The sequence below is a fragment of the Phyllostomus hastatus genome, unplaced genomic scaffold (genome assembly GCF_019186645.2).
Source record: "Phyllostomus hastatus isolate PE091 unplaced genomic scaffold, TTU_PhHast_1.1 phas_contig_196, whole genome shotgun sequence".
NCBI lineage: Eukaryota > Metazoa > Chordata > Mammalia > Chiroptera > Phyllostomidae > Phyllostomus > Phyllostomus hastatus.
In genome coordinates this window covers 36,372,356-36,387,591 of record NW_025333709.1, presented here as the reverse complement: position 1 = coordinate 36,387,591, position 15,236 = coordinate 36,372,356, and positions in this window count along the sequence as shown.

Genomic DNA, 15,236 nt, shown 5'->3' with positions numbered 1-15,236 from the left:
ACTTTACCTGCCCCTTCTTTGGTCTCCTTCCAATATAGGACATGCACGTGAAAAAAATATTATAGTTAAATGGAAAATATTTTGCTAATAAATGTTCAAGTCTCTGATTTCCCAGTAGAAAGATACAGTATAATACAAGCAAGAGTATAAAATATGCCTTTTACCTGGTATTAAATTGGAACCTCCTGCTTCTTACTCTAAAAGTAAAACTCACATTCATTTTCTTAGTCATGCTTATATAGTGTAAGATAAGACTGGTTATGTTGGGCACACTCCAAGGCTAGTTAGCTCTGTGGATGACTTCATTACCTAACCTGCTTCAGAAGGAAGAGGAAGTACTTGTAGACTAGCTAAATTTGGCAAAATAGGACATGCTAGTTGTGCTTTGCCACACAGATGTAAAGAAGTTCAAGTCCGTAAAATGATATACTATGGGTTATCTTCACTGATATTTCATGTATGAATAGGATTCCTACCCATTAGTAAAGAGGAGCTCAGTCAGGTTTTTATCAATAACATTAGCAACCCTCATAAAGGGAAGGGCTAGATAAGGAGATTGAAAGAGGGATTCCTCCCAAATCTTATGCATGTCAGAAAGTCATCCCTGGGCTAGGACTGTGATATAAGGATGTGACAGAGTCATAAATATTTTCTTCTATGTTGTTACAGAGTTGGTTATTTGAAAACTAAGAAAGAACATTCCTTCTTTCGGACTACATTCAGTCAGGGATATTCCATTGTAAAATTTCCCAGAGAGCTCAACGTTTTTAACACTAGAGAAATAAATATTTGAATTCATTTACAAAGAGCCATTGCCTCCAGTATGCATGTAGTTGGGCTGGATTTGTTTTAAAGTCAGGTAAATGCTGAATCTGGAATAGTCACTCTGTTTCACAATTTGAGACCCAATGCTAAATTAAGAAAAAATGTAATTTCTAGATTACTCCATCCCTAAAATAATTATACTAACCAGAGTATATTTAGCTTTAAATGGTCTGTGAATTTATTTTTATAATGTCTTGGGAAACGTGTGTAGGGATACAATGAGGTCACACAATCATTGTCAAGGTCATATGTTTGCTCTCAAATGTCACCTTTTCCTATCTTCTCTTTGAACAATGAGATATTAAATATTTAATGTATTAAATAACACATATTAATGTGTTTTTATTTAGTAATATTACTAATAATATTAATTAAATAATAAATATTAAATCTAATAGCTGACAAGACTATTCATTGTTATACTATGTAATATTGATGAGTGGCTAACTTACTAGGAAAGACTAAGAATTAGCATAGAATTAAGAAGTTCAAAGATTTAATGATGGGGTAGCTTCACTTATTGAGTGCTGTTATTGTTGTAAGCACTACCTGAATTAATACATGCAAAGCTCTGGCTGCAAACAGTCCACATATTTGTGCTAAAAAATGGGACTAATGCCTGTCTTTGATATGAAAGTTTCTTTACTGGTAGTAAACAAACTGAAATGGGTGTATGACGGTTTTATGGAGCTGAATGAAGGCTTCAAGTTAATATTCAGTAGAGAAAAACACTGATGTTAAAATTAGAATTTCAATAGACAAAGCCTGGAGCAGAGACTTTAGGTTTTGTTTTTTCCTGCCTCCATTTCAATAGATGCTCTTCTCCCATGTTCAATGACTTATCAAACACTGAAGAGTAAGTATCCTATATGACAACTTGTCTGGATGGTGTGTCAACCTATTGTTGAAAGTTCAACTAGTTGTAGGAATTTACACATTTCAGTCCTAGCTGAGTAATTATCAGAACTAAGGTGAAAGCAATTACCCACATGATGAGTTAGAGGTATTACTTGAAGAAACTGAAAAAACAAGACTGATTTAGCTTGCAGGAGAGAGCTTTGTGACTGAGCCTATGGAGGCCATAGATTAAAAGCACATAGAAATGATATTTTCACTAAGGAATTATCATTAAACCTGCCTGAGATGGGAACTGGCATTGACAAGTTAAGAACTGAATACTTTATAATTTTAAATGGCTATTTTTTCCCCTAAATATCCTTAAATATGTACATTTTTTCTTGTCACTCTAAAGAATGTCATTCCTGAAGAACAAATAGTGATGGTTCTTAATTAAGGACAATTTCTCCCCAAAGAGATATTTGGCAATGTCTGAAGACATTTCTGGTTTTCACAGCTAGGGAATGCATGCTACTAACATCTGGTGGGCAGGAGACAGGATTGGAAGTTGTGCAGGAGATGAATGATTGTGCTTTTCTTCCATATCTCAGGCAAATAATTAGGGCATTAAGATTTCCTGAAGGTCTATCATGCAGAAGCCAGTAAATTCTATTAGAAAGGGACTAGGCTTCTCACATGCTGGGTGTGATTGTGGGAGGATGTACCAGATCCTGCTGACTCCACTTTGGCTTGAAGGTAAACTGCTCATATGGGTTCATGTTGTCTAGTCTCACTGTTTGGAGAAGGGCTTTTGACATACACCAGAAAGTCTTGAGATATGATATTTTTCTATGTATATCAGCAATGGAATAAATCTCTACCAGTTTTTTTTCTACCTGCTCCCTCCAGAAGAACCCACCAATTCTAGTTGTCATTAACTGGCCACTAATAGAGGATTCCTAAAAGAATGCACTGGGGCTAATTGAACCTAAATTAATGATCAAGAAGATGTAATAATCACACCTCAATTAAGGGAATATGCTAAAATGAACAATGAAAATGGATGTTCAATGTGGATATTCAAAACTAAAATATCTTCTTGAAGTACATTAAATGAAAAGACACAAGATTTCATCATGAGAAAATTAACAACAGAAAGTAATGAGAAAGCTAACAAATATGCACAAAGATTTTCTTAAAGAAATCCCATTGAAATGCCACTCATGGTGGGAAAATAAAAGATAAGAACATTTGAAGGAAGCCTCATATGCTAATAATAGAAAGTATATCACAAAAATGTCACAGGGATGATAATTAAAAATAAGAGAGTTTCCCTGACCTGAAGAAAAACTTAATTTTTAAAAATTCAATAGTTCATAAAAAAAATAATTTTGAACACATACTCATTCACATAACTATAATATCTCTATTTTTCTAGGATAAACAGTTATCTTTTCAACTTTCAGAGTCAAAGGAAACTTTACTTACAGATATTTTGTCTGCTTTCCTAAAAGCTAATGACAGTGGAGGAAAATCTGCAGACTATATAGAGAGAATAGCAGCAATTCCAGAGTCTTCTGCCATTACTATATCTCTTCACTGTCAAAATCAAAGTGCTACATATTGAGACACACAAAAATTCAGAAAATGTTCACTCCTATATACCCTAATCAAATGCCAACTGCATCAGCACAGATAATGCAAGATGTGCAACGTGTATTTGTTAAATGGTGCTTAGCAGAGAGTCTTACACTAGTTATGCTTAAATTCAGATAGTAATATTGTAAATGCAGGTAAAACAAGTGATTAAATAATGATACTAAAACAAAACATAAAATTTGCAAGAAAACCTAATAATGCAGAAATAAGGCATTTTATAGATAGGGGATAAAATCTGAAAAGTAAAATCATTGTAAATTAAGATTTCATGTTGGAGGAGGATGAGACACCAAAGTGAGTGTTCAAAATGTTTCATTCTGATGGAAAAGCTGTTGATGAATAAATCATCTAGGTAAGAGTATAATTTGAAAGACTAAAGAAAAATGGCTTTATTTATTATTGATAAGAAAGGAAAGGATCAGGCAAAATTGAAAAGCAGAATGTAACTTAAGAACTAGGAAAGGTAAAAGATGAATGAGCAGTAATGTAACCAAGTAGTAAGTATGAGTGAGAGGAACAAAATCAAGTGTCAGTTATTATCCTAAAGATGGATTCACTGAATCCCTTATCAGAATATAGACATAGTCACTAGCTGTTATCGGTCTGTTCAAGTTTTCTACTTCTTCTTCATTCAGTTTTGGAAGGTCATATTTTTCTAGAAGTTTGTCCATTTCACTTAGGCTTTTAAATTTATTGGTGTATTGTTGTTCATAATAATTTCTTACAATCCTTTGTATTTCTGTGGTATCAGTTGGAATCCCTCTTATTTTGTTTCTGATTTTATGTATTTGGGTCCTTTCCCTTTTTTTGGTGAGTCTCCTTAAAGGCTTGTTGATTTTGTTTATCTTTTCAGAGAACCAGCTCCTGAATTTATTGATCCTTCAAATTGTTCTTTTAGTCTCCACTCATTTAATTCTGCTCTGATCTTGGTTATTTCCTTCCTTCTACTCACTCAGGGCTTTGTTTGTTGTTGTTCCTCCAATTCTTTTTATGTAGGGTTAGGTTGTGTATTTCATATGTTTCTATCTTTTTTCGATGCAGGTAGGCCTGCATCGCTATGAACTGTGAGCAGAACCTGATCAACAGAACAAACAAGCAAGCAAAATACAAACAGAAACATTGAAATAAAGAACAGAAGAAAGAGGGGGGAGGATAAGGAGGGAAAGAAGGGAAAGGTTGTCAAGGAACATGTATAAAGGACCCATGGTCAAAGCCAAAGGAGGGTAGGATTGAGAGTGCGAGATGGGGATGGGTGGAGCAGGGAGGAGGGGGTGGGGGGGAATGGAGATAAACACAATAAAAATAATCCTAAAAAAGGGAATATGGATATTGTCAGATTAGGTGTCTTGCTAGGGTGCCATTTGCTTTAGGGGGTATCTGTGCAAGATTTTGCAAGATTTTAAAAACCACAGTGATGCAGGGTCTGATAGTAATGTGGATGAGCATTCCCAGGGAAGGGAAGTTCCCATCTTTGTGTAAGTCTGCAGTCATCAGACTATCCTTTAAATTATTAAGGCCTAAAGGCATAATACAAACTGGCTGCTGGAACTTGATTATGACACATCAGTTTAAACTTAGTCTTTAATGACCTTTTTGAAATGTAAGAGAGAACATAATTCCTTGGACATCTATGAGATTAACTAAATTATCAGCATGTGTTTCAACCACCTGAGGGATGAGAATATTTAACACTACTCCAACTTTAGCTATAAAAATTATTCTTCTTCTGGCTCTCAGGACAGTAAAAGATGATGGATGGTTCATGTTCAGCTAATACTTTGTGAGCTATGTCAGTGCAGAAGGAAAAGAAACCATTTCAGTCCCAACACTGGAATCACAAAATCAGCCTATAATGATTAATACACTGAAAAAACACAATAAGGTAGATATTGTTTATAAAAAAAACAAACTTAATTAATTAATTAAAAACATCAAAACAAAAGCTTGAACAAATATATGCTAACTAAATGAAAATAAAGGAATCAGGCTCTGGCTGGTATGGCTCAATGGATATAGTGCTGGCCTGCAAACCAAAGGGTGGTTGGTTCAATTCCCATCAGGGCACATGCCTGTGTTGCAGGCCAGGTCCCTGGTGGGGGGTGTGTGAGAGGCAACCACACGTTGATGCTTCTGTCCTTCTCTTTCTCCCTCTCTTCCTCTCTCTCTAAAAATGAATAAATAAAATCTTAGAAAAATAATCATTACATAGCGATATAAATATCAGAAAAATTAAGGTATTATATGAGGGAGAGATACATGCAGGTACTTACAAAATTTAAAATCCATGAAGACACTCATTGCTTATGAACCAATGCTCCAAATTAATAAATAAAATGAGTTTGCTATACAATGACAACTTCTTCAAAGCACAACTTCATAAAAATTCAGTGGATGATTTAATATATCATTTTCAGAATATAACAGGACAAGTATACATGAAACCAAATATATAATAGTAACAGGTAATTTGATACAGTAATGTATCATCAAAAAGATTAAATGTGTATGGGTTTACAAATATTATGTACAGGTAATTTTGTTCTCTATAGGAAGGGAAAACATTTTTCTTTTATCTATACACCACTTACAAAAGTTTATCATTCACTTTTATTACAAAGATACTCATTTTGTTCTGAGGTTAAACACTTTATGTCATCTAATTCAATAAGACAGAAAGAGTAAAATCATAATTAAAGAAATGTACTATTTAAAAATTAAGAGAAAAATCTCTAAAATAACAACAGGATACTAAAAAATGGAAAGTAATTGTTGTTTACCATAGCCAAGATTTGGAATCAACCCAAGTGCCCATCAATATACAAGTGGATAAAAAGATGTGGTATATATATAAAATAGAATATTACTCAGCCATAAAAAAGAAATCTCACCACTTGTGACAATATGGATGGACTTAAGGGGTATTATGCTAAGTAAAATAATGGAGAGAGACAAATACCATATTGTTTCATTTATATGTGAAATCTAAAGAACAAAATAAATAAGCAAGACAAATCAGAAACAGATTCATAGATGCTGAGAACCACCTGATAGTTGCCAGATGGGAGGGGTATTGGAAACTAGGTGAAAATGGTAAAAGGATTAAAAGTACAAGTTAACAGTGATAAAATAGTCATAGGACTATTCCTACAGCATAGGAAATATATTCTTTATTATTGTATTAACTATGTATGGTCCTAAGTGGGTATTGAATTATCAGGGAATCACTTTGAAAATTATATGATTGTCTAAAAACTATGTTGTACACATGAAACTAATATAAAATAATATTGAATGTCAACTATAATTGAAATCTAAAATAAAATAAAATAAATATATGACAGCTAAATATATAAAGCAAATATTGACAGACATAAAGGGAGAGATTAACAGTAATATAGTCATAGTAGGGAAATTTAACACCCCATTGTCATCAATGAATAGGTCTTCCAAAAAGAAAATCATCAAGGAAATAGCAGCCACAAATTACACATTAGACTAGATGAATTTAATTGCTATTTTTAGAGCATTTCCCACCAAAGCAGCAGAGTACACACTCTTTTCAAGGGCACAATAAACCAGCATTAGTTACAATAGCCAAGATGTAGAAGCAACATAAGTGCCCATCAATGGATGATTGAATAAAGAAAATATGATATATATATATATATATATATATATATATGCAACAAAATATTACTTGAACATAAAAATGAATGAAATCCTACCATTTCTGACAATGTGGATGTATCTAGAATATATTATTCTAAGTGAAATAAGTCAGTCAGAGAAAGACAAATACCATATGGTTTCACTTATATGCAGAATCTAAAGAACAAAATAAAAGAAAAAATAAAGCAGAAAGAGAATCATAGAAATAGAGAACAAACTGGTTGATGATTGCCAGATGGTAGGGGGTTGGTGAGTTGGGTAAAAAAAGGCGTATATACAGAAGTTCAAATTCGCAGTTACAAAATTGTTAACAGGAATTTAAAGTACAGCATAGACAAAATAGACATTACTATTGTGATAAGTATGTATGGTGCCGAGTGGGTACTAGACTTATTGGAGGATCACACTGTAAATTATATAATTGTCTAACCACTATGCTGTGTACCTAAAGCTAATATAATATAAAATGTTAATTGTAATTGGAAAATAAAATAAAACACAATTATAGGGGCATTCCAAAAATAAAAAATAAAGGAAAGTGATTACATACAAACCAGAAAATGAAAAGCAAAGTGATTTAGTAAACCTATGGGAACCAAGTAAGAATGCATTTAGAGAAATAATTATCACTGAAAACTTATTCATTATAATAATCAGGTAATAATTAAATGTTAAATATTTAAATTAACAAACTGAAAGCCAGATTACATAGTAAATCAAAGATTTGGGAAGTTACAACTTATGAAATATAGAAAATAATAGAACTAAATAATAAAATCAAATTTAATTTTTAAAAGACCAGTCAAGTTTCGCAGCTTAATTCCTGGCAGAATAAAAAGAAACACTATTTACAATATTTTTTGTTGTTACTTAATTTTTTTTTTAGTTTCCTGTGTACAATTGCTCTGCTCATTTGTGTTACCTATAAATCTTTTTTTGTCCCATTATAAGTGATTAGAGTCGTTAGGAGAACCCCAATGGTGAATCTTGATGGCTCCAAACAAATGCTAATAGATTTAATCATCTTGTAAAGATCCTGATCTGGTTTGGACACATGGCAAAATTCTAAAAAATAAAAAGTGAGAAACAGGTAACCTGATGTTTTTGAAAAAAATATATTGTTTTTAAAATGAAATACTACATAGGGATATTTCATTTCTGCCTAAGGATACTGTGATCTTTATTCAGTGCCTGAAATGTTTCCAGCTATACCGGGGGGTTCTGAGGGGAGTCACTCTAAGATTGTTTCTCAAATGATGGTGGACCCAGCAGCATCAACTTCACCTGGAAAAATGTTAGGAATGCAAAATCTGGCACCTGATTCAGCACAGAGCTACTATGCAAAAACTCTCTGGTGTAACAAGGCCTCCAGGTCATTCCAATGCAGGTTAAAGTTTGAGGACTACTGCTGTAAGTGGAAAAGCATTATCTGAAGGATGGCTGAAGGGAAATAATGAAAAGAAAGCGGGTTGTTGTTGAGTTGTAGACATAAGGAAAACTGAGCCTGTTTTATCTCCAGAATGTTTTTCTCTTCTTTCCAAATAAAATGTTTTGAATAATTTCAATTACAGTTGACATTCAATATTAAATTAGTTTCAAGTGTACAGCATATGGTTAGACATTTATATAAGTTTGCAAAGTGATCCCTCAGATAAGCCTAACCCACCTGTCATCATACATAATTATTACAATATTATTGACTGTATTCCATATGCTGTACTTTATATCCTTGTGACTATTGTAACTGTGAATTTGTGCTCCTTAGATTGAATTCATTGTAGAATAATACAATTATAACATTCATGGTTTGATAAGACCAAATATACCTTCATAGAGCACTTTGTCTTTGTCAACCTCTTAGTGATCCTTTTGAAAGAGACTGCTACTGAGAAAAACTGCTTGGCCTCAAGAGATCCCAACAAGGTAATTGTGAGTAATAATAAAACCCTGGGAAATGGAGGTCTATTCATAATTATTAAGCTTTGACACCTTATTTATTTTACTATTTATCTTTTTCCTTGTACCTTCCATTTAAAAATTTTATCACATGCATAACATGTTTCACAACTAGTTCCACAGTTATTAATAAGAAGTGATAAAATTTTAATTAATAGGACATATCTGTATAAAGAGGTTGATTATCCAAATTACTTTTTATGTTTTTACTTGTTCCCTAAAACATTTTAACTTAAGCTCATAAATAGAAAAAATATAAAAGTACCTAGTATTAAACAAGTTAAAATTATAATATAATATTACATGAAATGTAATGGTGATACCTTTGAAAATCTAGAAAACATGATTACTTTACAGCAAATTATAAACTAACAAATTTATATAAGAGTAGTTAAAAACACAAATAGACAAATGCTAATGAAGAGATCAGAAATAAAATTAAAGCTTCTTGAAAAAAAATTGAAAAACAATATTTTGACAGCTAATTTCTATTTGCCAATTGAATAAATAGTAATTTCCTTATGAATATTTTAGATTAGTGTAACAGTTGGAATTCAGCATGAACTTAATATCCTAACAAGAAAGATAATTTAAATTTATAATTACTTATAACTACAAACAGAATATGCCAAATAATATATTGGCTTTTTTGAATCTAGCAATTCATAAAAACAATATAATATGATCAGTCCACTTTTATTCCAGAAAATTCATCACAAGGAAAATAATTAAGGAAGAAAAAAAACCCAAATTAATTTAACAACATTCTAGAAAGCCAATGGATAGAACACAGCTATTTATAGTAAAATTTTAAATGGGATAGAAATAGAAGGGAAGCAATTAAACAGGATAAAGTTAATTTTCTAAGCACAGGAAAAAGAAATTAAATGGCATAATAAAATATTAAAGCCTTTTGCATTAAATAGAGGAATAAAAAATATGCTTTTCCTCACCTACTATTATGATCAGGGAAAAATTTTACACATTTTGAAAAGTAGCACAGAGTGTGTGTGTGTGTGTGTGTGTGTGTGTATGTATATGTATATATACATATATATGACAATAAAACACAAGAGTCTAGTTTAAAACACTTAAGGCAATTTTTACAGATAGTTGAATATAAAACAAACACACAAAAAGCTTTTCTCTAACTGAACCAAAAGTTATATGCAGATGGAAACACACACAAACTAACATAAATATATATTCAAAATAGTGGTTAAAGATATAAAAATTCAATAAATGAATGTCATAAGGAATTTATAGACTTATAGGAAAAAAACACCATTTTGTAAGAGCACTGAAACTACAAGAAGAACTGAAGTTATACTATGCTTTTAATGAGAGGATTTAATTTCAAGAAAAAAATAATCCTCTAAAATTAAAATACAAATATAATGAAATTCCACTAACAATCCTTGAGGATAGTTTTCTACATTCTGATATTACTAAGAACTTAGTAATTCCTTAAGCAAAGAATTATTAAGCAATTTTATTAAACAAAAATATGAAAGATTAATAGAATTATGAAGGACTGAAGTTATTTAATTTTTCAAAAACAACTGGAATTATAAGATGATATTGTCATAGGAATAGTGAATTAAATAAGTGTAACAGAATACTCCATAGCTTAGTATAGAAATGTTTTCACTTTAATTCAGTAGGGAATGGAGTTTTATGTACTAATGATCTCATCTTAATAGATTATCCATCTCAAAGCAAAAATACACTTTCTAATTCTTTATTTCACTGCTGAAAGTAGATGACTGTCAACATATCAGAAATTTAAATGCAAATAAAAATGATAATAATAAATGAGACAAAGAAAATTAGAGGAAATATTAGAATATTTGAATAAACATGGACTATAGATACCCCCAAGACAAAAAGGAAACCCATCATAATAAAGAAAAGGTATGCATATTTAGCAGTATGAAAATTTTTTATTGAGTGGCAAAATTTACATCAAGCAGAGTCAAAAAACAAATGATAGATGTTAAAAATATTTGCAACCTATAGGAAGTAAAATTACAAATTATTCTCAGTTTTACAATCGGTTAATAAATAAATAAGAAACACGGTCTGGATAAAAATCTGTAAAGTAAAATGAATAGGAAATTCACCATGAATGTTAAGAAAAGGCACACTTCTTTAGTATCAGTTAAGGAAATGCACATTAAAATAACATACCAGATTGACAAAAAGAATGCCTCCCAATGCTAATGAGAATGTTGGTACTCTCAGGTGTTGCTAACCAGTTCTTATCAGCCATGCCGTATTTGAAAACATATAATTTTTTTCAAAACTTAAAATATACCCGTGATATTTCATTACATGAAAATTTGAGATATTAACCTATAGAAATTAAATAACTTTTGTACAAATATGTATTCTTCTAAAGATGAAATATATTTATTCAAATATCAATTGGAATTCCTCCCATAATGTTGGTATACAAGTTGTTTCTTGACCACACTAGTGATTATAATAAACATGAAAGTATTTTGATAAAATTTATATTGAGGATATGTTTTAGTACATTTTCAGAATATGTATCAAAATTTAAAAAATTATATATTAGAGGCAATGTAAATATTTTCTGATATTCAAATTTTAGCTATCATGATAAGGAGATTAATAAAAATTTACTATATAAATCAGTTTAATTGAATTCTACAAATAGTTAATCCAGATTGCCCTACAACTAATTTGGCAAAGTCAAATATGTATATTCTATTCTTGTTGATGCTATTTTATCATTCTGTAAAAAATTCCTCTCACTGAGATAAGTGACTTATGCAATCATAGCTGTAGCTCATTTGTTGCAGATGAAGACAGGGTCCAGGCTTGTGGTGGTCATGACTAAGGAATTGGACTGACCCTACAGATATTGTAAAGAAAAGTAAACAGGAAATTTATTAAGGAAAGTACACTTCTCAAGACATGGGAGCTAGTCATCTCTGGCCAGGGAATGGTTCTCTTCTATTGAACAGCTACAGGCTTTACAGGGTTTTTACTTAAATTTCCCTCAATCCTCCTTGAGTGCTCACTTGGGGAGGAAACCACAATGCTCATTATTATCAGGTGTCACAAGGCAATTCTAGGAAATCAAGATGCTGACTGATGACAGCTGCAGTGTCTCAGGATTTCCTATTCTGTCTCCTGCCTCCAATGGATTAAGCTAACAGGATTTCTTCAATTGTGAATATTGGAAAACTATTGAGACTATCTCAATGTACTTAAACTACTAATGTATCCCTTTCATCTCAGCATTTTCCAATTAAACTACGTTCCGATAAATATCTTAAAAATAGTGTAAGCAAATTAGCAAAAACCAATGGGCCTGTTTTCTAGTATCAACATTTTAAATCTGGAAAAGACATTAATATCTCTTTTGAGTTTATGACCTTATAAAATAACATACTCAATTGTAGCACCAAACATATTTTTTTCTAAATACTTATTAAAATTCTGCTAAGATTAATTAAAGAAAACATATATGAGGTCATTTAAATTATTGACAGGAGAGCTAAGAATCCAAATTGTATTTTCCCATTCTAAAGTCCAGATTGCCTATGTTTCATTGTGCATGATTATAATAATTACCTGGTACATTTGTTAATGCATGTTCCTAATTCTTTTATTGGACACTTCAACAGACTTTGTAGGTCTGTACACCTGTTTATTAATGTGATCGTGGATTTTGGGGAAGAACTGAACAATAAGATCCCTGTCAATGTATGGGATATTGCCAAACTTTAAATTTAACCAAATAGATATATGAATCAGTTGCATCTATTCCGTATATACCATTTCCCCTCCACTGATTTTTTCTCTGTAAAGAACACCCAACTCAGAGTTACCTGCTTTTTCTTTCTTTCTTTTTTTTAATCAGGGGTGTTAGGAACAGTAAGCTTTCCTTTCCAACTCTACTCAGAGTTACTATCCAGATCTCCTCTTCTAAGATTCTTAAATTAAATTAAATTAATTTAGCTTCAATTAAACAAAAACTCACTTCTGCTGCTTAATAGGTTATCTAATATCTGCACTTATCTGCACTTATTTTATCCAATAGCCATATGCAGGCCTTTTATTTAACATATATTAAATGTGTCTTGACTCATAGATATAACAAAACTTTGAGTCTATTTAAGTCATAAAACTTCTCAACAAAGAATTAAGAAAATATTCAATAATCATACATTAAGTATTATTAATCTCAATTTATTAATCCTGTGCTGTTATATATATATTAGTATGCTATCAATATAAGGTAAAAAAATGGTGCATCCAGAAGTAAATTCAAAATTTGCAACTACTTGTAAGGTAGTTAAAGTGAACCATTAGAACAGGCAACAAAGACAACTGAAAAAACTCCACTGGTGGATATCAAGTTTGGATGAAAAAGGAATACTTAATGAGCCAGGCCCTCTGCTGGTGCTTGAAACTGTTACAGACTATTGCAATTCACTGAGAAAAAAAGGTATTAGCATAATAACCACCTGAGGTCATTTTTATGTCTTCTACTCCACAGGTGACAAACACAAGGTGTAAGGGCCAAATTCGGCCCTCTACCTTGTTATATTCAACCCTGCACCTTGTTTCTACTGGATGGCAACGCAGAGCTCCTTGCCCCTAGTTAAGGAGTAGTTACATTTATACAGTCCTAAAATTACATTTGGCTCTTTGAAGGCAACTGTGAGGCTGATGCGGCCACTTGTGAAAATGAGTTTGATATCCCTGTTCTACTTATTATTTGTAAGTCTTATTATTAAATAATTAACATCTGTAGGTTTCAATCATCTTACCCATAAACAAGGTAAAAAGACATTTGTTTTGAAGATTTGCTATGAAAATTCAACAAGATTTCTCTTCTGAGCTTAAAGCCCATAAATGTGGCTTAAGCTAAAATTACCTAAAACCGTATTCTCGTAGACAGTTTCAAACTCAACTGTACCAAACTGTTGTGACTATTATAATACCTTTTATTGATAGAGTATCTATTAGAATTACTCTGATTACTAAAAGTATTAATTGTCACAAAGATCATTTAGAATTATCACAAATAATAACTTAGACTACGCAAAATGTTGATGACCAATTCAGTAAGTTTGGGGAAAGTTTTGTAGAGAAAATATTCAAGTTTAACTGTAACAATAGATAACCTGTTAGATATGTAGGAGAAATTGTGATTCTGGAGGAGTGGGAAAAAGGAGATAGTTGTTTCTTCAATTATACTTCATGTTCACTGCTTCCCAATCTTGTTGTATTTATAGATCTTATTGCAATGCTCAATAAGTGTTTTTGAGTATTATTTATTGGTGAGAATGTGCGTGTATGTATGTGCAAGAGGGAGATACACAGAAAGAGGAAAACAATTAACACTATTTCTTGACGACCAGTCAACAAATGCATGCTATTTTTTCTCTTTCTTATCTCTTTTTTCACATCTTTGCCTTCCTTATTTAATTTCTTTCCATATTTTGACATTCAATATCCCCTCTTTTCTCCTCAATAGCTTCCCCATCCTACCCTAAGACTCTCTTGCAATCATTAAGTGGATGCCCTAGAACTAACATTTTACAATATTCATTATGATATTCTGTTGAAACTCCTGGAGGACCTAAGTACTAAATTCCTAAGGATCTGTTCTAACTAAAGCATAACATCTATAAATAAATAAATACATAAATAAATATTTCAAAATCATTAATCTTCTTGATCCTTAATTGAAATAATAGCCAAATAATTTATAGCATATTATTCAAACAAGTACTTGATACTGCCCTCAACATGGAGAGTTTTGCCTTCAAATCAATATTCTTATGGCAACTCACATCTACTATTTGTTGGATTAAAATGAGGTATTTCACAATATAGCAAGGACTTGGTCCTCTGAACTACATTTCTTGAAACACATATGCTTATAACTACAGGGGATTAATATTGATAACGTTTCTAACTGTTCTTTTCAAATAAAAATATGCATATTTTTGGTGGGAAGGCAATATAGGTTCTTTTGTTTATTTGTTTTTGTGTTTTTAAATATATTTTATTAATTATATTATTACAGTTGTCCCTATTTCCTACTCTTGCCCCCTACTACCTGGTACCTCCCATTGTCTCCTCCTTTAGTTCATGTCCATGGGTCATGCATACATGTTCTTTGGCTACTCTATTTCCTATAGTATTCTTAACATCGCCCTGCCTATTCTGTACCTACCAATTTGCATTTCTTAATCCCTGTACCTTTTTCCCTATTCTCCCCTTCCCCCTCACAACTGATAACC